Source organism: Elgaria multicarinata, chromosome 6, assembly GCF_023053635.1.
Source record: "Elgaria multicarinata webbii isolate HBS135686 ecotype San Diego chromosome 6, rElgMul1.1.pri, whole genome shotgun sequence".
Classification (NCBI taxonomy): domain Eukaryota; kingdom Metazoa; phylum Chordata; class Lepidosauria; order Squamata; family Anguidae; genus Elgaria; species Elgaria multicarinata.
In genome coordinates this window covers 15,392,887-15,416,238 of record NC_086176.1, presented here as the reverse complement: position 1 = coordinate 15,416,238, position 23,352 = coordinate 15,392,887, and the positions used below count along the sequence as shown (strand labels likewise).

Below are 23,352 nucleotides of genomic sequence, written 5' to 3'. Positions count from 1 at the left end.
GTGTGTCTCCATAAGACTCTCACCCCAAATCCCCAAACTGTTTTTTGAACTCTGAGAATTTAAAGAGGAATTGGAGAATCTTATGGGGCAGCTTTTTTTATTCAAAGTAGTATCAGATTCATAGCACAACTACTCCCCAAGGTCTTGAGGCACATAACTTTCTCTTCTCTGATTTTTTCTTGTTACTATAAACTCTAACGTTTATTAAGTGCTAGTATTTAATTTATCTGAAACATTTGCATCCTGACTTTCCACTCATGTGAGTCTCCCAGGCAGCTAACAGTAATTAAAACACGAATTAGCTTTGCCTCTCACTAAAGTCTCATCTAAATCGGACTCTCAGCTCTCACTTCCTAAACCCCAAATATCCTCCCCTCAAAATGGCTGCCAGGAAAACATGGCAGATGACCGTGGCAGTGCTGCTGTGCTTGTTCTTATACTCCCCTCAGGCAGCATATCAAAATGCTGAGTCTTCCACCCAGATGCTCCAAAGGGGGGGGGGGAAGGGGGGGAAGAGAAGAAGAAAAACACACACAGGGTGGTAACAGTCACCGCACCCAGATGCTGGATCTTTAAGGCACGGTTGGCCCGATGCAAAGAGCACCCGCTGGAAATGGACAACAGGATAGATGTTGGCCACTAACACACCAAGGACGACCTGCGGGATGATGACATTATAAAGGTGATCAAGGAATAGCAAGAAAAGAATGGGGGGGTGTGAACTGACAGCAAAAGAAAAAAGAAGCAAAAGGAAAGGAAAGAAAGAAAAGTGATCCTATGCTAGGACTGCACCCTAAGGGACTTTAAAAATATGTGAGCGGTGGCAGCACGAACTCAGAGAAATATAGATGAGAAATATAGACCAGAGGTTTCTTGCAGCCTGTCCTACCTCGCAGAGTTAAGAGTTGCAGATGCACTCATTTGTCAGAGGGACCAAGAAGACATTTGGTGCAGGCCGCGGAGCTAAAAAGCAGTATATATGGATGCCCAAAACCCATGTCATACTTGTGTTCAAAATTCTTCATAATTTAAGCTTATGGAAGAGGAAGAAAAAACAAAGATCCAAAAGAACTGTGGAGCTAGTTCATGAGCCAAAGGGTGCGTCAGACATATTTTTCTTGCAACTTCCATTCCCTGCATGGCAAAACTGCTTTTGGAACTGAGGAGAGTTTCAAACGTGGGTTGTGATGTGGTGTGAGGATCAGCTAATCAGAGAAAGAAAGAAAAAGTAAAAAAATCCATTGGGCTAGCGCAAGACCCTTGGATCAGCTTAAGTGGCTCTTGCCATATTGCCCAAAGACGCAAGGAAATTCTATCCTTCCCACCCATCATTCCAAATAGTTACTTCCAATTTGCACGTATAAATGTATAAAAAGCAATCGAAGTTAAGAAGTATTCTCTCTCAAGTTGTTTGCCATTAAAATGTATATTCTGAATTTTTAAAGCCTAAATTATATCTTATACACAAGCTAAATAAACTACATTTGAGTCATTAAAAAGACATACCATGTTTGACTTATGTAATCCATCCTCACATGAGAAGCCACTTTCTCAAAGTTACACATCAGTAATGTAGCTGAGATTAGAGGTGAACATAGGAACCAATCCTATGTTCTCTTGGAAGCCCTAGGCTCAGTGAGGCTTTACTCCCAGAAAAGCACACTAAAGATCGCAGCATCAGACAAGCACGGATTTGTACCACCACCTCATATTCCTATAGGGAACTCTTCTGACAGGAAATCCCCCTGTGAAAATCTGAAAAGTTACCATGTATCAGAACATGAGCACAAACTGTTCCTCTTGGAAGTGCTCAAGTCACCCACCGTGGATTTTCTTGCACCATGAGCACCAACCCTTAGTCTGCCATGTATTTGGGTGGGCTTTTTTTGTTACAATTCAGCAAAGACAATCAAGATAAAATGGTCTGAATCACTAACCACGAACCCATGAATAAAGTGCCCACAAAAGCGCAAGAAATTCAAACTACTGTATCATTTATTATTTTAATATATGCTATCTAGGAAAATCTACACAGAATTTAATACAGCTAGTTTTTTTAACCAAAGTTTTTTACAATTAAAAAGTATGGGCAATATTGTATTCTGCTCCTGCACTAGTGGAACAGACTGTAGCACAAATGAAATTAGCAGTTACTGAAACAACCAGAAACAAGCAGCTACACTCATTTCTGGAACAGGTCAGGTCAGCAGAAGGTGCTGCTGACCTGCCCCATTTTGGAAATGAGTGTTTCTGTTTATTCCCATGATTGTTTCAGGAATTGCTACTTCCTGTCGCGCTAGCAGTCCATTCCACTAGCCCAACAGAACTAGCAGAGCCGTAGTGGGAGTATAAGATACTGCTCAATTAGGTTAATATACAAGACCAGACTTAGACAAATATGGGACAAGATCAGCTGAATTTAAGCAGTTTCAGTTCTATGAATTTCATTGAAGGATTTAAGCATATGCTAAAATCTTCCCTGTTAAAATCAATGGACTGAAACAGATTTGGCTGGACTTTTGACAGTTCTTATTCTGGCATAAGCTTTCGTGGACACTGCATCTGATTGAGAGGCAGGATAATTTCTCATCAGTACTGCAACAGCATTAATGATTCAGGAAACAAAGTTCTGATCACTTTGCTTTTGGTTTAATAACTATTCTTGTGTACTCAAGATACTAATGTACAAAAGATGTAACCACATCTGGATGAACTAACATGCTAAAGCTGCTGCTAAGAACCGGGGGTAACAATTTCAATGTTCTTCCAATTGAATTACAATAGCATTTGTATATCAAGGAGAGAGACTGAATGAGCTCCTTTTTAATACAAATTGCCACATAAACACAACTCCATCCGGTGTTCGAAATATATTATTATTATTATTATTATTATTTATTTATTTATTTATTTATATAGCACCATCAATGTACATGGTGCTGTACAGAGTAAAACAGTAAATAGCAAGACCCTGCCGCATAGGCTTACAATCTAATAAAATCATAGTAAAACAATAAGGAGGGGAAGAGAATGCAAACAGGTACAGGGAAGGGTAAGCAGGCACAGGGTAGGGAAAAACTAACAGTAGAAAGTAACAGTAGAAGTCTGCACAACATCAAGTTTTAAAAGCTTTAGGAAAAATAAAAGTTTTTAGTTGAGCTTTAAAAGCTGTGGTTGAACTTGTAGTTCTCAAATGTTCTGGAAGAGCGTTCCAGGCGTAAGGGGCAGCAGACGAAAATGGACGAAGCCGAGCAAGGGAAGTAGAGGCCCTTGGGCAGGCGAGAAACATGGCATCAGAGGAGCGAAGAGCACGAGCGGGGCAATAGTGTGAGATGAGAGAGGAGAGATAGGAAGGAGCTAGACCGTGAAAAGCTTTGAAGGTTAACAGGAGAAGTTTATATTGGATTCTGAAGTGAATTGGAAGCCAATGAAGAGATTTCAGAAGCGGAGTAACATGGTCGGAGCGGCGTGCTAAGAAGATGATCTTTGCGGCAGAGTGGTGAACAGAAACCAACGGGCTGATGTGAGAAGAAGGAAGGCCAGAGAGAAGAAGGTTGCAGTAGTCCAACCGTGAAATAACCAGTGCATGAACAAGCGTCTTGGCAGAAGAGACAGACAAAAATGATCAAATCCTGGCAATATTATACAGGAAAAATCGACAAGATTTAGCTACTGCCTCAATATGAGGAATAAAGGAGAGCGAGGAGTCGAAGATAAAGCCAAGGCTACGAGCTTCCTTGACCGGAGTAAGCGTAACATCATTGACAGTAAGAGAGAATGAGAGATGAGGAGAAGGTTTATATTAATATTTTGCATTCTTTTAAAACAACAACACAAAACTCAATTTCAATATTGCTCAACCAAAAGGTGAGATACGATGTATTTAATTTAAGTATTAGTGTGGAATTCTCCAATCTTTCCAGTTACAGGAAGAAAAATTAATTGAACATGCAACGTTTTAGGCAGAGGAAAAATGGGTAAAGCCAGGAAATGAACCAGGAAGGGGGGGGGGAAGAGTGTGACACACCTCAATGTCTGAAAACAAATCAATTCTCAAAGTCCCCAGTTCAGAGCCAAATTTTGAAACATTCCACTGGTAAGATTTCACATGCAGTAAGAAAAAGAAGAATTTGAGTTCATGTGTTTCCAGGCTATTTTATTGGGAAGTTAGTTTTTGCTTTGTAGCAAAGCATACTTTGACTAAAGTATTAATAAACCCAACTCAAAGCATAGATTCTATCTTAATAATCCACATATTATTTGGAATACTATAATCTGGAAAAGCTACATGAAGTTCACCAAATCATTTTGTACCTGAACAAAGTCTGGTTTGTTGTACGTTCAGTTTTTAAAATACAAGCTACAGCTCCCCTTTTGGGACACCCAACACTGCAGAGCTATGGGAAAAAGCAAATAATTTAACCCTACTCAACAGCTTCAGTAGTGGCCCTGGTTGTGCTTCCTCTATTGATACATGGGCCCAAACTATGCCTCACTTCTACGGTTGTATGCTCTATTGTAGATTTTCAATAACAACATCACCCAGCACCCCACAAGCCAATATTCCGTGCTATTCAACCACCATTACTGTTTGAGTGCACACACCCTTCATTAGTTTTCTAGCCCATTCTACCCGACTTCCAGCACATTTCTGAACACAGATGTGAATATGCTACTTAGTCAAACTAATCTTGAGTTTGCAATGACATTTTAAGTGCTCCAGCTCAATAACTTTTTGTAAGGCTCAAAATACATAGAGAATTGCATCATCAGAAGATATGCCGACGCAAAAATACACTATCACTTCCCATTTGCAGCACCCCTGCCCTTGATGTTATCCAGCTTATTTCTCCTTTGAAAGTAATAACACACCATCAGTACAGTTAACAGTAGTTGGGAAAGGTGAGTCGTTGTTGCTATAACAGCAGTAATAAATGCAATCAATGTACTTGCATGACCGGAACAGCTGTGTTCAAGTTCATTAACCAGGTCACATGTGGAGATAACATTTTATATTTTTCTTCTATTTCAGTTTAGCATGTCAGTTTTGATAAAGAGGATACCCTAAACAGTGCTATATGGGCAGCATTAGTGCTATAACAGCAGTAACATCTGCTTCATCTAGATGGACAGAAATGGTTTAACCATTATTTAACAGATGAAATGCAAAGGTAGCCTGCAATTAGGAAACTCTTTGGGTACAAGTATTTATAGAATGGGTACTTAATTTGGCCCAAACTAAATTGTAAACATTTATACGACAGAGCCAGTACTTCATCCTTGGATGGATGTAGCATATGAACAAACTTCACAGTCCATTACTTCCACCATTTCAATTCAGTAGAAACAGAACTGGAGCATTTGAATACGTTCTTTGAGCTATCCTCTTTTGCCACTCAAGGAAATCCGGTTCTGTATATGTGCAATTTACTCTGACCACTAATGGGAACTTCCATTTGGAAAATAAGATTAGGCATTATTCAAGCAGTAGTGTTGTTGAGCAAGTACTGCGACAATTCAAATTGAAATGGAAAAGGAATATATATGGGGAGGAATGGTTTTTAAATATTTTTCAAGTTTCTAAGAATCCAGGTGCCTAGGTTTTTCTAGCCCTGTATATAGGCTTTCCCTAGTAGAGCAATGTGGAGAAATACTGTACAGGTTAGAAGGATTATATGCATTACTTAGGTGTCAGAGCTACAGATAAAGATAATCTTGAAATATTTTAATTCTACAGATCTTAGAGAAGATCTATAATGAAAAACAATGCAGTGCTTGTTTTGTAAATAGAAAAATATGGCCAACAAGTCAGGCTTGGTGGCATAAATGCTTCATAGCACAACAACTTTCTCCTAGCTAGCCTATTTATGCTAATGATTCCTAATGTTTTAATCCCACCCCTCCCAATGTTTGAAGAAAAAAAACACCAACTAACATAAGTTTAAAAACAACCCTAAAAAGTAGCAAACCCAGCAGAAAAACCACCACCAACAGCAGCAGCAGGACAAGAGATAAAACCACAAAATTCTCATATTTCACTCTTTGCCAGCTATCTTCTTCTTACTGCTGGTGCAAGGAACTGAACTTCTATTCCCTTTTGTCCAGCGTTCCCCTTACAGAGTACAGAGTACTACAATTAAGTATTAAATGACAAATAGTGTATATTTAATTTGAACACAGGTTGCCATTACTAGAACACTATCACAAAACCCAGAAAGGCTGTCTTCTATCTTTATCTGAATGTCTGCGAGCCCAGATTAGATCTGATCAAGGGTTGTGCATTGTAAGAATAAAGAAATACAAGTGAGAATTTTATACTGATGCTTGAGACCCCTGATCTCCACTCCCAATTTATTACAAGTGATTTATATATTCTTATCTCTAGAATTTGTATAAATTGAACCATATCTGAAACTATGCCTCTACAGCATGGTATGTTTTTTTGCAGACTCAAGGCTTACCTTTTTGAATATCATATACCTAAACTAAATATTTTGGAATTTAGTTTATAGCTGACAATTTTAAACTAACGGCCTATGCATATAAATTAATTTCCAAATACCAGTTAGCATTTTTATCTCCTAGGCAATGAGATGGACAATTACATTATCCTCAGCGATTTGGGATCTGTATTTCATAAGCTGTGCGTGTGTAATGTGCATGTATATACCTACATACAGTGTGTGTAATACAATCTCAATCTCTCTCTCTCTCTCTCTCTCTCTCCCCCGCCCCTCCCCCCCCCACATTATATAGAAACACACAGAACAGCATAGGAAGTTGCCTTATAGTCAGACCATTGGTCCATCCTGCCCAGTATCGTTGATACAGATTAGCAGTGGCTCTAGGACTTTAGGCAGGATTTTTTTCAAGCTCTAACTGGAGATACTGGGAATAGAACCTGCAACCTTCAGTATGCAAAGCAGGTGCTCTACTACTTAGCTTCACACCCCATGCACCCCATCACCTTGAAGAATAAAAAATCCTCCATGGTGGTTCATAAAAAAGTAAACACAATAAAGTTTCAAAAATAGAAGATAACACTAAAAGCCGTAAAACGAATAAGATAAACATAAAACCACTCCATAAAGGCCTTGCAGAATTAAATGGCTTAACACAGGGAGGGAGGGAGTTTGATAAAGTAGACTAAACTAAAATAACCACCTAGCTATTTTGTCCATCAAGTGTGAACTTGCAAGAGAAATTGACTTTAGAGAGATAATTCATAAGTTTATAAAGAACAAGGCCAGGAAAATAAAGCTTTATGGCAAATTGGTCTATTTATAAAATGCTTGCAGCCACACTGGTCTTTTACAATAAAATAATCTAAGCACTGATAGGATAATACCTTTATTAGGACCCATCAAAAACTTACAAAACATTCAGCAAACTTTGCAGGATTCCTTTCTCAGGTTTGATGTTATGCTAAACAAAAGGGATTGGAGTTGAGACATGGTAGAAAAAAACCAACGTGGGCCATGGTGTAATTTCACAGTGGTGAAGTATAATGCCATTCTAGGTTTTCCCTCTGCTTGGGGCTTGTCTGAATTCTGTCAAAGTTGGATACTTAGATGTTTTCTCACAGCTAAGAGTTATGTAATACTCCGATGAAACTCAACCACTCTCCAGATGTACTCCACTTGCTGCAACATATTTTATCTCTTCATGAAAATGAAATGCCAATATAGTTGATGAGATATAGTCCTTGCTTTGGACTATTTTCACAATACACAAACCCTTCCCTTTCTCCAATAATTTACTTTCCCCCTAACTGTCTGTGTATAATTCAAACTGATTAAAGAGTGTCATACCAGACCATTTGGGGGAGAGATATCCAACAATTGACTGTTCTGATGTCATGTTCTATGCTGCTATTTGGGTAATTAAAATATGAATTAAATCTCCCCAAATAACAAGTTTCCAAATCTACATGAAATATATAGGGCAGGCAGTTAATAAGATGTGTGAACAGCACATATTTGACCTGTATAGAGGTTGTTCTGAATGCCGTTTTTCACAGATGAAGAGACTACAACTTAGTAAATGCTACATTTTTAAAAAAACACACAAACAGATTAACAAAACAAACTACCGCCTTTAGGTGGAATTTCCAACATGTTCTTTATTACCATTGTGTCCAATGGTCATGCAAGCAGAAAGTTGCTCATGCAACAATTGTCCCTTCCCCACTGCAACCCCCTGAAAAGCCTCTCTGGAGGTGCCCAATATCCTATGTCTACAGTTCAACAACTTGGCTTCACCTGGATGGGAGACTGGCTGGAAACCCCAAGTATGTAACTCTGTGCTGCTTCACGTGTTACACTGTTCCTGCTGCATAGATGCAATTACACACATTCCCCTAAACAGAAGTGTTTTCTGTGTAGGACAAGGTAACATATGACCTCACCCAGAACACTTCGAGGGAACAGCAGAAAACAAATATTATGATATATAAATAAGAGTTTAGAGAAAATGTGCAATGGAAATATGTTATTGTGTGGAGATTGTTAGAACTGCACAACTCATATTGCCATTATTCTCAAAAGAGCTGCAAACATGAGAACATACACAAGCTAGTGTTCAAGATGAAGAATCTCAGATCTGACCTGCAGGAAGTGCTATCTAATCTAGTAGTGCTTAGTAGGTGTCTTCAGGAAAACTGGTAAGTATGCAATTAAATAAATTGTATAGCTTTTCCACAATCCATGTAGTCACTGTCATACAATTCCTTACACTTCTGCCAAACCAACCTTTCTTTCCATTCTTCACTAAATACTTTTCCCCTCTCCCTTCCAATGATTTCTCTCTGTCCACTCCACCTATTTCAGAAAAAAAAAACATATAAATGCATTTTGCATGGACTAAAATGGCTACTAAAAAAACCCCAGAAGTACAAATTAACAAATATGACTGCTTAGTAAATCCCATATTCTTCACCATGATGGCTCATTGTAATTAATTCTTTACATGCTTATCCTCAAAGCAACTCCATAGTTTGGGGGGGCAGAAAAAAATGGGGAGTTATCACAGTAATTAAAAGACTCACTGAGATATCACACATCTTCTTACAAAGGATATCCATGAAGCACAGACAAGTACCCATATGGAACAACATTAGGAAAAAAATGTTTTGCAACTATGTTGCAAGCATAATTCAGCAGCAGTAGTGAAAATCACTAGAGTGTGATTCGGTCAGAAACCCATGTCAGCTTACTTTAAGTGGCCACCTTGGGTGAATTTTTCTTGCACCCTTTAAGGCAACTTTTTTAAAGTAACATTATTATTAGCTATATTACTTAGTTTGGAAAATTTATAGCAAAATTGTTTCAAGAAGACAAAAGTATGATGAGTGGTAAACGTCTAAGTAGTCAGAAGACTTTGGTTTAATTGTTACACATCTCGCTTCTTCCATTCCTCTCTTTCCCCTCCATCAAATTTTAAATTCTAAGTTCCACAGGGTAGAGACTGTTTTTTTGTTTATACTGCTCTGTAAAGTATCATGTACACCGAAGGTACAATTAAAAAATGGATGAAAATAAGGCAAGGGCACAAAGACATAACCAGCAGACCACAATCAAGGGGTGATGGGAGTGGACTTCCAACACATTCCTATTGCTAGTCAGAAGGGGGAAATCATCAATGCCTGTAAACACCTCTCCCCATGCTATTTGGTATCAGTCCTTTTAAAAGTTCTTTCTTCCTCAAAATGGATCTCTACATACATCAGTGTGTCTCAACTTTGTAACTGTTTTCTATTTTTTAGTTGCTTACTCAGATACCCCCACTGGGGGCTTTTCCTTATGTATCTCACTCACATCTCAACATCAGGTGGGAAAATGCCAATGAGAGATTAGGAGACAGGGCCATCTCCCAAATGACTGGACCACGACTCCCGGTCAGCCACAACGCAATTCATTATATGTAGGAAAGGAAGGGAAGAGAACGAGGAAAGCAAAACAGAAGAGCCGGGGAGGGGGGTTTGTTGTACCTGATGGAGAGATTTTCAAGAGCCGGGGAGGGGGGATGTAGCCACCACTTGTACCACCAGGCCAAGGATTTCCACACCATACACCCCTGCAATGGCTTCTGAGATAATCAGTGTAACTCCATCCACCCACCACCTAGCATGGCATGAGCAGCAAACACTGCCCTCTGGTTCTAGGCATTGCTCTATTACAACAGTATGTACAACTGTGCCACCCTGCGCAATGAGCACCCAATGTTCTCAGAGCTTTTTCCTTGCACGGCTGCCATTAACATCCATGAAGCCCACCACCTCTCCACTCTCTACGATGCTCTGCCCCTGCCCCCTCCCTATAAAAGCCCTTCTCCTACCATTCAGCCAGCAAGGAAGCAGTGATGTCACTTCCACTGACTTCTTGGCTTACCAATCATGGTTACCAAGGCAACCAGACTTGCCTGCAAACCCCTAGGCCCTGCTTACTTTTTTCCATCCAGGCACCTCCTCTCCTCCTTCCATCCCAGCAACCAGACAACTGTTCCTTTGTTTTAGCTCAGTTATGAGACCACCAGAGGATGGGCCCTCCTTGACATCAATGAGATTGCGTACAGGGTAATAACACGGGTCCACTCAAGAAAGCTGACTTTTCTTTTCAAAAAACACCTTTTCATGTGGCACCTGCGCATGTGATTAGAGAACAGCCCCTTTCCTTTAAGAGGGTGAAGCCAAGACTAATTTTCAGTTTCAGTTTGTAGCTCCTACTTCCTCCGTTCCCTAATACTTTTAGACTCGCCCTCTCCCCAGCCATAAGCAACAGACACCCAGTAGCCCCTTCCAAATGGAATCTCTAATGTTGCTAGCAGTATACTTTGCTTTGAACAAGAGATGTTGGAGACAAACAGCAAGGTTGGCCTGTTTCCTTCAAGCCCTGCTTGTAATTATACAAATGTAATCATACAAATATTAGTCTGGTATTGGAAACCGAATCCCGGAGCATGTAGCCCTTTTGACAGGGAGGGCACACCATTTTGTAATGCAGCAACACCTACAGCCAGAGTGCAGTCTTGCTGCTTACACCATGCTAGGTCAAGGTTGACAACTGGGCAAAGGGAACACTAAACACTGCTTTCCAAAGCTACATTTTTAAAATAAAAAAGATTACAGAACAGTATATTTTTTCAGCACCCTCCATAGTAAATATGAATTTTAAATATACATAAGGAGACCTTGATAATACAACTCTGAGGCTAAGATATTGACAGTGCAATCTTATGAACATCTACTATGAAGTAAGTCACGTGAAGTTCAATGGGACTTACTCCCATTCTAAGGCTACCAGAATGTGGTTTAATACATTGAGTTAAGGGAAGAAATATCACACACTGCCAAAGCTCAATAGACCACTCTATTTATTCTAAGAACATCCTTATGTGCAGGAGCATAAATTTAACTATAAGAGGAATACGGTCCCTCTACTTTCATTCCTGAAGCCACACCGTACTCCAGTGAGATATTTGTTTGAATAAGTACTTTTAAACATATAGTTTCTTTAAAAGACGTTTACCCACAAATCTACCAACTGTATCTCTTTTTATAATAATGAAAGGTATTATGGATGCTTCCAACCAAGATTTTATCTCAACACCCCCGTGCTTCATTCACAGAATTTTATGAGAGTTCCAGACCACAATATCTTACACTTGTAACTTTTTCCATGTCTTCCCATCGCTTCTTCAGAATTTTTTCCTTAAGAAAGAAAAAATGGAATGGCTGCACAATGCCTTCTAATTAGTAGCATTAGGAACCATCCGTCTGGAACACTGTCCGAGTGGAATTTTGCCAAATCATTATTTTCGATATAGTCCAAGCTATCCCAGCCATATTTGCAACACAATCTGATTACAAGATCAGAATCCTTTCTTCACTGATCCATCATCCCGTTCTGCACTGAAGCAACTTCAACTGATTGATACTTGCAAATAAAATGGGCAGTACATAGACTGCACTTCAAAAAATAGGCTGTTATTCCCGGTCCTACGGAACGTCAACACTACTCACACACTGCTGTGTTGACTTGACATCTTCCTTTGATGTTACATATTCTTTCTTGTTCAACACAGGTGGTGGGGGGAGCAAACCTTTTGAGAAAACAATGTTCTATCTTCCACTCTAGTATCACACAATACATTTTAAAAGATACTTTGGAATAAGGATATTCAGACTTTGGGAGAAGTATTATGAAGATTATATGCTATAATAAGATTGACATAACAAGGAATTTTAAATGGCTACCTTATAACAAGAGTGATAACGAAATCCAGAATTATGTGCTAACAGTTTTCAGGAGAGAGAGAAAATCCAATCCTGTTTAGCTGTTAGCAGCACACAGCCACTTCTACTTATTTAAAGTTTGACTGCCACAAGCTGTGATGGAGAAATCTTTAATAATAGTACTAAAAAAAGTAAATGCATTTTTATACAACAGCTATCTAGAAATTAAAATTGGTTCAACATAGCAATTACAGCATGCTGGATTAAGCACTTTCCAGGAAAGTGCAAATGTAGCACCCAAAGTCTTTCTCATACGTATTGTTCCTTCAAACTCCAGTTGCCTACAACTCTGTTTAGGCAACTGACAGATAACTATATAGCTAACACAGGACAACCGGTGTCCTAATGGGTCAGGAGACTTTCATCATCTGCCTTTAATAATTAGTATCCACTCTTAATATCCACAGCTACAAACCTAACTTTCCCCTGGGCTAGACCCAAATTAGCAACTGACACTAAGCCTAGTACCATAATTTGAATGGCTATGAACCCCGAAAGTCTGGCTGCAACACTATCAACAATCCATGAGTCAGAGTAGAGAAGCTAGATGTATTTTTATCTTTTCTTTCTAAATTGCCTGTTTCATTGAGGCATTCCTGTGTTTTAACAGTTAAAATACTTTGGGGCAGGGGGGAGAGGAGTTAAGGGCTCTTAGACTGGTGTTACTCTGCAAACTCAAATATAACCCGACACACCTAGGTATTTATTTATTACATTTGTGGAACTCAAGTGGGTCCATGTGGCTCCCAGGTAGTCTCCCCTCCAAGCACTGACCAAGCACCAAGGTTGTTACTGATCTGTAGAGGGTACTGGATGCAGTTTGTAAAGTCACACATATAAAAAAAGAAAGAGTAGAGGGAGGTGCCATTCCTGTGCTCTCGGGGAGAAACAGGAGTTTAGGGGTCTTGATGGCAGCCTGGAGAAAGAATTTGTAATTCGAGCATGCAAGGTTTGGTGGGAAAGGAGGCAAACGTCTTCAGATGAGCTGTTTACCTTTGTCACAAAGTTAGCTTGTAAGTTATTTACAGTCCAATCCTAGGAGTAGCTGTACTGTGCAAAGCTGCAAACGCAGTAACTAGTAGCAAGGGAGGAGATGGGAGTTTTGGGGGAAGTAGCGCACAAACAGGCAGCTGTGTCCCAGGTACAGGACTGTGTTTGAGCACCATCAGCAGCACATACTTATATGAAGCTCACTACTTACATTGATCCATAGGATTGTCATATACACAACGAGGCAGATATAAATTTATATTGGGAAGACATTAAATTATGCTCAATCAAAGGTATGAAATCTGTTTGTTGTCTGAGGGCACCACTGCAATTATAAATAGTGGGACACATCCTTAGGACAAATATCCTTCTCTCTGACACACACAATTTCCATGTACATCATCAGCAACAACTTGATTTGGAAGTCTGCAGACCAAGTCCAAGAGCAGAAGAGAAGGACGCTTGTTTCTACTTGCCATCCTGTGATACTTTCACCGATTGAGCCAGGACCAACCACTTACATGGCCTACTTTTAGCGAACACCATATGCCTACTTATCTTTGGTTGCTTTACTTGCTTCCAGGCTGTATTTTTTTTAAAAAAAGCTCAACCGCAAGGCTAATCAGCGGTTTTCATACTGAAATGCATGCATGCAAACGAGTAGTGGATGAGTTTTTCCCTTCCAAGAGGGAAAAGCAATGCAAGACTGGTGATAGAACAAATGCAGTGAAGGGCAACAAACAAGGGGACAGGTGGAAAAAAGGAATTTGGCCAATTTGGCTGACAAGCTTGAAGTTTCCCCTCAAAGTAGTTGCTTTCCCCCTAGATTCCAACAGAAATAAATTTTATGCAGTTGGTCTAGGTCAAAAGACGGAACACTCAAACATTTCAAAGTCCAAATCCATTCAATATATTTCTAAACTTAATCCAAAAACAACCAAAGGATCTCATATCCTTCACTGGGCTGAACAATTCTAACACACACACACACACACACACACACACACACACACACACACACACACACACTTTTGCCTTACTGATTCACTCAATGTACTGAGCCATCAAACTATCTAGTGTAGTTCCACTAAAGCTTGAAAGCTGAAAGTTGGGACATAAGTAGTCCAAAATTGCATTGGTAACTATTATAAGTCTGAAAAAATGGGACATTTTATGTAACTGTTGAAACATGCAACAGAAAGCATACCTCATAATAGCAGCCAGCACTAGAGCAAAGAGCAAGCCAAAAATACCAGGGTAGCAGCCTGGCTTTTGCTGGCAGCTGTAACAGAACATGGCATTATCTAATGCTGCTGCCAGTCACCATGGGAACTACAAGCGGCTATATTAGTTCAGGTAGAAAGAAGTTGTAGTGGATAGCATATATGGGGGAAGACCAGAAGCTGATCTGATCAGAGCAGACACTGCTGAATTGTGAAAATAGCATGAGAAATCCAGGAAAGATTTCCCCTCAATCAACCTAGTAAATTTGTGTGTTTGTTCCTTGTGACTTTTAAAAAGCAATTCATTCATTCAGAAATATTTAGGGCTCTTCCACATGCTGGAGGTTTACTAGGCAAAGGCGTGTGTGTATCCACTGACACACCCACACTGTGGGTTTTCCATAGGCATCTCGTTAGCCACCGTAGGAAAAGAATGGTGGCCCAGATAGGCCTTTAGTCTGATCTAACAGAGCTTTTACGTTCTTATCTTCCCGCTCGTGCTCTCCGCTCCTCTGATGCTATGCTTCTCGCCTGCCCTAGGACCTCCACTTCCCTTACTCAGCTTCGTCCTTTTTCTTCTGCTGCCCCTTACGCCTGGAACGCTCTTCCAGAACACTTGAGAACTACAAACTCAATCACTGCTTTTAAAACTCAGCTAAAAACTTTTCTTTTCCCTATAGCCTTCAAATATTGAGTTTGTTCTGACTCTATACTGTTAGCTTCTCCCTACCCGGTGCCTGTTTACACTTCCCTGTGCCTGTTTGCATTCTCCTTCCCTCTTTATTGTTTACTACAACTTTTTAGATTGTAAGCCTATGCGGCAGGGTCTTGCTATTTACTGTGTTATCTGTACAGCACCATGTACATTGATGGTGCTATATAAATAAATAATAATAATAATAATAATAACTTTCATTGTGAAGGAACTGCTGTTTACCAGCCCTCAAAACTATTAGCCCAAATTGCTTGCAGTCCCCGATTCTTGCCCCATCGGCCTAATCTACACCTGCCATTTATCTCAGGATAGTATCGAGGTTGTCCCGACGGGGCCGCATGACATACCGATGATTCTGAGGCAAGGCGGGGTTGACCACTCTGCTTTCCCAGGATATCAGTGTCTGGATTTGTCAAGTTTTTTTCCCCTGTCTCAGGACAATCCGCAGGCGGTGCAGCCCCATTCCCAAGGTCATCACTGTTCCTCACAAATAGTGGAGCTCATCTAATAGGCAAATAGCTGTGCGGGGAGGGCCCGTGGAACTCGGGGGTGAGGGGGAGAACATTTTTGCCATGTTTTGGATGGGTTTCGGTTGTTCGTGTTTTTTTTAAAAAACCACCACTTCGCGCACAATCGCAACTCTGCTCTTGCGCAAGCGTCAGGAGTGGTAAAAACAAACTAACAAAAAACCTCACCCAGGACAGCTGTCCTTTAATCTTGGGACGACTTGCTGATGTGTGGCCCGTGAGGGACTATCACGGGTGCAGGAAACTCTGTGATCATCCCCCCCCCCAAAGGCTGCAGGTGTAGATTAGACCATTGAGTACAAATCCTGGGACAAAAATATTTTACTGTCATAGTACTAGTATCACAAGCAGCTATTGATCGGTGCATGTAACATCCATGTGAGGGGCATCAAACTCTTGCGTTTTTCTAATTTCCAATGATGCACCATTATAAACTTTTTTTTTTTTTTTTTTAAACCTATTCTATTCCTTGGTCACACATATACACCCGCCTTTACAGGAGGATGGGGATTTTGCTGAATTTGGCTAACAGTAATGAAAGTGTGACGAATAAACAACATACAGAATACTTAATTTTGAATGTCCCTACTCTGTCATAAGCAATTTGAAAACCAAAAACTTTGCTTGCTAGATCTGAAATATAAGAGTGATAAAAGGATTTAGGTGGCACAGAAGAGACGCGAATAATAAATATTGTCATTTCCCCTTCTCTATATCTGCTGAGTATATATCCTGAGGGAAAGGTAAACAATACCTTCTCCCAAGAGAACACCCCCCCAAAGAAATTATGTAGCTGATCACAAAATAGTGCCTAAAGAAAGAGAGCATTGCTTCTTCTTTTTAAAGCACGTTTTCTACTATAGCAAGACATCTGACAGAACCAAAATAATAACTTGCTCCAAAGAAATGTAGCAAGAAGCAGCTTGACAGACATGGAAAAATATATAAAATTTGATTATATACATTAGATGGGTGAGTAAAAGAGTGGAGAAAGAAGTTTTTTTTTAATGTAAAGTCATGTCTGTGGTTTTCAGATTATTTTTAGTTTTTTGAGACCACTTTACACACTGACATGTCTGCTAAGGAATCCTTAACAGAGCACATTTTCTGGGCCATACTCCACTTACATGAGGCACTGGCCAATCTTTCAGGCCTCAATGCCACCAAATATGAATTGACAGTATGCCCTAACATATGCCCCCTGGTGGGCAGACAAACTGTCTCTCAGGGAAGCATGTCATCCATTTCTGTTTGGTAATCTTGTTGAGAAACCCCTGATAAGTGTCTAGGGTTTCCTAGAACATGATTTGAGAGCTAATGGGTAGGGAACCACTGATTTTTGCCTCATCTAGATTCAGTGTCTAGATGGCCTTTCAAGTCAGCTTCACTCATCTACTCAGGCTCTGCTTTATGTGAAGCGACAAACTGTTGCGACTAGAAGGACAACATTTATGCCAATTGCCTCCATGCTATGGAGAGATCTTCCCTCTAGGTGTGTGGCTCTATCTCTTTATTGAACTTCAGAAAATGCTGTAAGGCACATCTCCTTTGTATGGCTCTTGGTTTGCTCGATTAATCTGTTGGATCTTTTCACCACTGTTCTCTTATTCTGTATTTTTATTTTTACTTGTGTTTTAATTGTGTAAAACACTTTGCTCTGTGGAAATCCTATGCATTGCACTCTTGATAGGCGGAGAGTTCCAGCCCCAGAGCCCTCTGTAGCAGAAGGATGGAGGCTTTTACAACCTCCCATTCCTATTTTGTTATTCAGAGCTAGATGGGCCCCTGAGGCCATCAAGCTGAGTTACCTCTCAGGAATGGAGACGCTCATGGATCCAGATCTCTTTCCACCACCACCACCACCCCGTCCCCTCCCCACCCACCATCCCTGCCTCTTTTCTCCCTCCCCGACCCTCTTCTGAGGTTGCTGTGACCTTGAAAGACAAGTGACCACAGAACTTTCTGCTGCAGAAAGAGGAGGGATGAGGAAATCTCCCCTAGCATTTGCCCCTCCCAAGGTCATAGTTGTGTCTATAGTCTTGGAAGGGGTTGGGGAGAGAGAATCACAATAATATCCTATGGCACCTCTCAGGGACAATAGGACTGCTCTGTAAAATGTTTGTAAAAATAAAAACAGAGCATATCTAGGGCCTAATCTACACCAAGCAGGATATTGCACTATGAAAGTGGTATGAACACGGTATATAAAAGGCAGGAGCTACACTACTGCTTTATAGCGGTATTGAATTGCACTGACAACTGTTGGGGCCCATTGACACATGCTGTATACCGCTTTCATACCACTTTCATAGTGCTATATCCTGCTTGATGTGGCTCCTGTCTTTTATATACCGTTCATAGTGAAATATCCTGCTTGGTGTAGATTAGGCCTATGTTATTGTAGAATCCAACCAGTGAGCTACATATCTTCTTTCAGGTGGGATACACACACACACACACACACACACACACACACACACACACACACAGAGTTCTACCTAAGGTAAAAAAATAAATAAAACCAAAAACCATTTTACTAGCTTTATAAAAAAATATTTTGTATTTTTTCTCACCCCAGGGGAACATAACTAAACAGTATTTTTGCAATTTCTTTGCCTCCTAGAAAGCAATGAAATCTGGTTCCTTGACACAGAAAAGTCATTTAATTCTAAAAGGATACATACAATAGTATTTTCATTTACAGGGCCCAAGTTATTTTATGGGGCAATAACAGTTCAGCTCTATACTGTATTGAAATGTCAGAACACTTAAGTCAAGTGAAGATACACAGTGCCGGAAGCTACCGTTGTTAGGAGAGAGAAGCTAATTTCCCAAGCTTTCTATCATAGGCACTCAGGCATTCTCTCTTTCCTTTGCAAGATTTGAAGATTTGAAGATTTAAAAACAACCCCTCCACACACAAAAGCACAACATCCATTTGTATTTTTTTCTTCTTTATCACATTCTGTAGTTTTAGGAATCATACAACATCAGAAGAATTCAAGAAATAACCCTGTCTGATTACTAGAAGCTAAACTGTAAGATTTCCTAAACCACACTAACTGCTCTTCATTGTTGAGTGACACATAAGTGAATCAAATCCACATGTTTGAAATACCAAAAATCTTTAGGCAGTGCAGTTGTTATTTCAGTTTTTAGGTAGTGCTCTACTGCTTCTGAGTATCAGAGAAAAATCCTAAACATTTAAGACTACAAATCCATATATAAATCAACATCTCAAGGGTTTGTTTGAAATACGCTGCATCACTGTCTCAGCCAAAATAAAATGGACAGTTGTTGTTCTGATGGTACTAGAGAGTAACTTTAATTGCAACAAAGCCTCACCTTTTTGAGAGAAAGAGGACTTGAAAAAACCGTACATATTTTCTTGAGAAATACTAATAGCCCTTCAATAAATTCTATGTTACAAGAGGCTCTATAATCTTATCAACTGAAAAGCCCAGAATTTGGGCTGTTTCAAGCATCATACTAAATCACAGTTTAGATTGACAAGAACAAGCTGCATGATTTCAAGTTGGTTTATTTCAAACAAACCATAGTCAATATATAAACCAGAGTCTGTCAGTCTGGGCAACACAAGCACCAGTAGTTATGCAAAAACGAAAGCAAAAGCTTCAAACTTATCCTTACAGCTGAACTGCAGGAGAAAACAGAGGGGAGAATCCGAGCCCAAGACACATTGCAGGTTATACTTGTTACACTAAACTATGTTTTAGCATGTTGTTCCAATGTAGCCTTACTGTACGAGAACAAAAATAAAGTTTTCTGGAATATGTCAGATGTTGAGATCAAGGCACAAAGAGGAGTATCTGCCAGAATTGAATTGGAAATGGGGTGAAGACAGGGCCTTAGTGGCCTTAGCTAGACCTACCTGTTAGCACACAACGGAGAAGGAAAGATCTCGCGATGTGTTTATTGCGAGCTCCCTCCTCGGTTTACACGTGACGCACAATGACCACAGAAGGAGAGGCGTCGCACCCACCATTTTTATTATTAAAGGGCCAGCATCGCACGAACGCTCGTGCGCAAAAGGTAAGCAATTTTTTAAATTTAAATTATTTTCCCTGCTCCCCCCACCCTACCCCCGATGGGCGCAGCGCTCCCGTGTGCAGCTCCCGGCTCCTCGCGGGTCAACCCGCCGCGCACAGCCACACGTTCCGCGGTCTCGGGCTCGGCCCCAGACCGCGGAAAAACCGGGGCTAAAGGGGAGGGGAAAATCCTGGGGTAAGGGAGAGATCATCCCTCCCTGATCCCGGGATCCCCTGTGTGTCATGCGGACGTACAGGGACGATCCCGGGGATCACCCCGGGATTTCGCCCCGTCTAACTATAGCCAGAGTCAAAGCTTAAATCAAATATTGCAAAGCAAAGTTGGAAAGATAAGTTACTGCTAGTCAACACAGAACAAGGTACTTTACAGGAGGAAAAAGTATTTTGCAAAGTAGTTCTATAGCATAATAAGGAAATAGGATAAATTCGATTGTTCTAATGTTATTGTACTGCTTTTAAAATCTAGATAAATGTGTGCCTCTCTAGTATTCAGCTCTGGTGTATTATTCAGATAGCATGTTGCAGAGTTTCTCAAGCCAGAAAATACATTCATATACATTCACCTAGAATTCTAGAAATGACAATATACATCTTGTCACTGCTTTCCAGCGCTACCCTGTGCGCCATCATCTTTTAAATTTAACTAACTCCAGTTTCTTTCTAAGTGGCATTAAAATGGAAGCCTCTATATCCCAGTTCATACGGGCATGGCCGCTAACAGAGAGAATTGCAGGATTTTGAAATATAGGAAATCCTCATTAAATACAACATGATAGGTAAGCACCTCCTTAACAAGGAACTAACTTTCCTGTGGAGAAACCAGGAGGTGAAGCATTCATCAAAGATAATCAGTGAGAGGACATGGGATGGGGTGGGCAGAATTCATCAGCTCCTTGCACATTCTGTTCAAGGAAATCGCTCTGTAGAGGAAGAGTGGGTTGCTCCTACAAATAGGGAAAAACTAATGCCTGAATGTAAAACAGTGTTAGTCAAAATATGTAAGCACTGAGAAATGCTTAAAACAATACATTAATTTTCATATCCAAAATCTTTATCACATTAAGAAACTGAATACTCAGGAGTGAGCATTTCTTCCACCTATTTTATTTAACACACCCAAAACAGCAATTGTTTCCAAATGTTTTTCAAGTTAAGTTAAGTTCAGTTTGAAAATATTGGTAAGCTGTTTTTTGTCTGGAAGAGTCATCCGTACTCCTAAGAGATTTTCAAGAGTACCAATGGGGCTCCAGACTGAGATTCTCCCCTGAGGCCACATATGAAAAACCAAACTCTGGCTTCCTGCTGATCTCAAGCAAATGTCCTTTAAATGTCTATTCAGTCATGTTTCTCCTTAACAAGCTGGAAGACTAGCTGTGTTTCTCTGGAAAAGAAACCCAGGATTCTGGCTTACTGTAAATGAGCTGCAAGCTGGTCACACAGACCATTCACTCTTACTTGGCTCCTTTGGCTAGTGCAAGCAACTAAACAAGCCAGAAATAGTTTGTTTGGTATGGCAGCCACCCTGGGGATCCTGGTCTTTTACAAGCCATGGATGGTAAATCAGGAATAAACTTTTGTTTATGATCCTGGCTTTTAAAAGGAGCAACAAGCCAGGATCCCCTGTTCAGGTCACACACAGTTTAGCTGTTCCTACTAGTGCTGGCAAGAGCAGCTAAGTGGGAGTGAATGGTAAGCCATTTTGTGTGTGCATTTAGCTACTTGTGCTAGTGGGAGGAATCAAGTGGGAGCAAAGGGGACCGCACAGAATTTTGGCTTATGGTTCCAAGTAAATGTGGCCATGTCTAATTGGCCCAGCCACATGGACAGGGCAAATCACGAATCAGCAGTGTACACGCACTCGCACACCACTCCACCAGCACCCATTAACAAAAATCAAGCAACTGGAGTGGAAGCATGAGAATAGCTTGTTATTTGCATCTCTTATTCCCTGGTTCACCAGAAAACTATTCCACACTGATATGAGAAGCTATTTAAAAACAGATGACCAAGGCTTGCAGGCCCTGAAACCTCTGGTCAAACAATGATCCGTTTCCACACATGGTGTGCTAAGTGTGAAAAGGCTTTATGCAATACCCTCAGAAAAACAATACAACAACACCATCATTAATGGAGACCAATGTTACTTTGTCTACTCTCTTAGAATAATAGCTGGTGAAATGGTGCATATCAGCGTATTTGAAAATCAGGTACAGAAACGGAGCAAACTCAGAAGCATCACTGTTCTCAAGTAATACACCATTTTATTAAGCTTTTATATTACACAATGAGTGTTTTACAGCCATCCTTTTCATCCTCACAGACACCTTATGAACTATTTCCCTCACTTTACAGCTGGGAAACTGAGGAAGTAATTTGCTCCATAGCCATACCCATCCATTGCAGAGCTCTAAGCCCAGATCTAAACACAGGTCCAGCTAAGGTCTAAATCTAGGTCTAAACACAGGTCCAGTTCAGTCACTAGATTTCTGGGACCACAGTAACCATTTTTTAACCAGCGTTCTCATAATTTCTGAAACTCCTCCCCAACTCCAATCTGACAGTGCTTCCATCTTCCCTGTCTTTCAGAAGAGCGGAAGAAAACAAACACAGCTACTGTTTTGTCTTAAATGTCTGTGGGTCGGGAGGCAGGAACAAGTACATTCTCCCTCTTCCCAGAATGGCTGGGGGGTGGTGATGGTACACAGAATCTTCTTAATAGCCCAAAACAAATAAACCTCTCAGTTCCAGCATCTGCTGTACAGATAATCTAAGGCGAGGACTGAAACCAAGTTTCTTCCATGTGTCCTAGCCTGAAAAGCCAAAAATGAGAACTAGAGCAAGGGGCCTCTTGCCCTAGGCCCTAAAGAGGGAACAAAGCAAAGACCACATACTCAGACATGACCTTTCCTTCTTCTTCCCAGCAATGATGAGTAACACAGAAGCATGCCATTTTCTCCTGTGATGGACCTATTAAATAGTATGTGAAGGATTTCCCCTGCTTTCCTGTAAAGATCAGGAAGCTGTGCAAATTATTCCTGTAGTCCTGAGTAGTATGCATTGGAGGATAAAGGCCTACTTAATATATCATAGAATTGTGGTGTTGGAAAGGACCACAAGGATCATCAAGTCCAACCCTCTGCAATGTGCAAGAAAACCAGTTAAACCATCCATGAGAAGTGGCTGTCCAGCCTCTTCTTAAAAACCTTCAAAGATGGAGTACCCACAACCTCTGAAAGTAGACTGTTCTACTCTTGTACAGAATTTACCATCAGGAGGATTTTCCTTAAATTTAATCAAAATCTATATAGCTTTACCATACCCAATATTTCGGGTCCTAATTTCTGTGGACATGGAAAATAGTTCTTGACAATCTTTCCTGTGGGAATCCTTTTATGTACTGAACACTGCTAACATGTCTCCCTTCAGTCTTCTTTTCTCCAGACTGAGCACCTCAAGTTCTTTCAGCCTGTCTTCACAGGGCATGTCCTCAAGATCCTGAATCATCTTTGTTGCCCTCCTCTGAACCTATGTAGTC

The 23,352-nt window shown here is 40.5% G+C and overlaps 1 protein-coding gene across 2 annotated transcripts in view; it reads right to left on the bottom strand.

Annotated features, from left to right (window-relative positions):
* RNF38 (ring finger protein 38) overlaps nt 1-23,352 on the bottom strand; it is a 95,679-nt gene that overhangs the window by 21,885 nt on the left and 50,442 nt on the right. The gene's annotated exons all lie outside the window — the stretch shown is intronic.